The 3,000-nt window shown below is 48.2% G+C and overlaps 1 long non-coding RNA gene across 1 annotated transcript; it reads right to left on the minus strand.

Moving 5' to 3' along the window:
* Positions 1–947: 947 nt before the first annotated feature.
* On the minus strand, positions 948–3,000 carry LOC135980620 (uncharacterized). The gene is made up of 3 exons (XR_010597596.1): positions 2,929–3,000; positions 1,640–1,732; positions 948–1,052 (listed from the first exon to the last, which is right to left on the minus strand). It is a non-coding gene; the product is annotated as an uncharacterized LOC135980620 (long non-coding RNA).

The raw sequence follows: 3,000 nt of genomic DNA on the forward strand, positions 1-3,000 counted from the left end.
GTCCCAGGACAATGGGGGCTGTGGGAAGTGGCACGGGCCAAGGTATGTGCTGGCCCCGGCTTCCCGCTGCCCCCATTGGCCTGGAGCGGCGAACCGCGGCCAGCGGGAGCCGCCATCGGCCAAACCTGCCGACGCAGCAGGTAAACAAACTGGCCCGGCCCCAAGGTGCTTACCCCGGCGAGCCGTGTGCCAGAGGTTGCCGAACCCTGACGTGCACCATCTTATAGGAGTTCAGTTTGAATTTACACTCCAGCTTGTCCAAGCTCTCCACATTATCCATGGACTTCTTACTGTTTCCCTACTTCCCTTCCTTCTCCTGCTGCTCCCGACCATGCTGACACTTACGGATCCGCCTCAGGTTCCTGTAAACCAGAGAATCCCTGCTGGGATTAGGGCTCATCCTCTGTCCACTAGGCTGGGCATATCTGGTGGCTCCAGGCCAGCCCTTCGGAACCCAAAGTATTGCTCAGAGTGGAATGGTCACAAATTAAAGTCGGTTAGGCTCATGTGTCTACCATAAGCCAACCCACTGATCTCAGCTGTTTACAGAGAGTGAGGGCCTTTCAAAGCTGTTTTGCAACCAACTTCCTGCTAGCGAAAAGCACTGACTCAGCACCTTCTGCACTCAGCTAGAGGGCTATTGTAAGCAAAGGCAGGATTGCCAAAAAAAAACCGGGGCTGGTGACTCCCCAAACCCTGACCTCTCTGCAGCCTGTGGACTATGCTCTCTCTCAGTCACTGGAGAGCAGGAGCCCAGGGTGGGCTCTTGGAATAAACAGCAGCACTGTGTCTCTATATGCTACTCCCAGGTTAATGTCTTCTAAAGTGGCAGAGTACTAAAAACAAACAAGAGACTGCAATAGCCAACACTGTGACAGAGTAAGATTTTCTCCCTCTGCTGACATGGGTACTTGTGGTCTGTGTGTCACTTTTCACAGCCACAGCTTGTTCACTCACCTTGGCAGGTAAACCGGCTTCTGGGCCAGGTGTTCCCGAAGTTCGGGAGAGGCAGAATCAGAGTTGACGTACCGCTCTACGTAGTCTGACCAACGCTGAAATTGGGCACAGAACACAAGGGGTTAACCAACATCTGTCAAATCAAACAATTCAAACCCAACTCTGAAGGGGTTTGGTTGGAAGTGGATGAAAGAAAAGCAACCTTTGGAGACTCCATATATTTCACACAGGTCCCACTCACTCTCCCCCCATGGATGGATATACCTATATCATAGAACTGGAAGGGACCCTGAAAGGTCATCCAGTCCAGCCCCCTGCCTTCACTAGCAGGACCAAGTACTGATTGTTGCCCAGATCCTTAAGTGGCCCCCTCAAGGATTGATCTCACAACTCTGGGTTTAGCAGGCCAATGCTCAAACCACTGAGCTATCCCTCCCCCTGTATGCACCTGCACTGTCTGGTTTTTGAAATTCTTAATAAGAGATGCCAACAAGGCTTGTTCAACCCAATTCACTGAGTGCACTGTGTCACAGAATGAATGTGTCCTGTAGGACTAGAAGCAGGTCATAAACTATAGCATCTGAAACACTGACAGCTCTGCCATCTTCATCCAGTTATACCCCCATTTAAACTTTACATGCTTAATAGCTGCAGCTGAACTCCAAGGACAATCGGCTCTTACCTCTGCCTCTACGGAGTCATCCGAGTTCTCCTCTTCGGTGTCCAGCAGCTCGATGGTTAATTGGACCTGGCCTCTGCTCTGAATGAACATCAGCTACAAAGCAGAATGCGGAAGGAGATTGAGTAACCAATTATTCAGAAAAATAAATCCAATAAACTTTATGCAACGGTAGGATACTAGCCCCAGTTACACAATCTGAACACAGAAGGACTTTTGACAATGAGTGGAAAGTTCTAGATCACTAAGGAGCTAATCTAACAGAGGGTAAAAGGAGAAAGAAATTATTCTACATATATGGGCAGAAGAGAATTCCTGGATAGAGAACCATGACATACTTAAAGAGAGGTGGAAGAAAAAAGCATGAATTGCTGCAGTGAACAGTTGGTATTTTATTAACGATCAGAAAAAATCTCTCTGTTACCCACAGAGTTTGCTCGAAATTGGGATGTTTATAAAGGCAAAGCAAGGAGCTGGACCCCTTTTAGCAGCATGCTGTTTTCTGATCAATTTGTGCAGTTTCAATTCTTTGCTTCCCTGCTTATTTTGAGACTCTCATCGGGAACACAGAGACGCCCTATAAATATCAAAGCCATTATCAATGAATTTCACTAGTTCAAGATGGGCCCGGCCACTTCTGATTTCACAGCGACGAGAAGTATGAATTTGATCTGAACTGAGAGTCAGGTTTATTTAACGCATAGGTGACAAATATTAGTAAGAGACCGTTACAGTCTACAATGGATGAGATGGAGAAAAAGGTGGAAAGCGTCAGTGACCCACCCCACAGGAGGGAGGGAGAGACAGAGATTAAAAGCCTAGTGACAGCAATCACTCAATACAGTATTACTCTGGCTTTGGGTACACTGAGAAATACAGGGACAAATCCCAGCTTTCCTTCAGGATACGTATTTTTCCATCTTCCTTGCAAATGTCCCATTTCCGAGGAACTCTTTATAGAAATATTCTTCTGTTTTTCCTGTTCGTTCTACAGTTCCTGTCTGGATTGATGCAAGCCCCGCCAAGGGCTATATTAAGACCGACAGTCACAGAGCAGGTACTCGGCAGCTCCACCAGGCTAGAATGCACAATCAGGTCACCCTCTCAAGCTCTATGACAGCTGCGGAGCACACAGGTGTCCAGAGGTCCTTGGGATATTTGGATAGTTACGTAAAATGAAAAGCTGAGCCCATTCTCCTTTCTCAGCGAGTCTTCGTACTTCCCCTCCTCTCTCAGCAAGCTCCTCCAGGAGTCCTCCTCCAAGCGTCACTGCAGGCAGATATGGTTTTTACCTTGAAACAGTTCTCGTCTGACATGAGCTGCTCGGCTTTGCGCTGGTACGTGGCCTCCACAAGGGCCCGAGA

This window comes from Chrysemys picta, unplaced genomic scaffold, assembly GCF_011386835.1.
Source record: "Chrysemys picta bellii isolate R12L10 unplaced genomic scaffold, ASM1138683v2 scaf5120, whole genome shotgun sequence".
NCBI classification, from domain to species: Eukaryota; Metazoa; Chordata; order Testudines; family Emydidae; genus Chrysemys; species Chrysemys picta.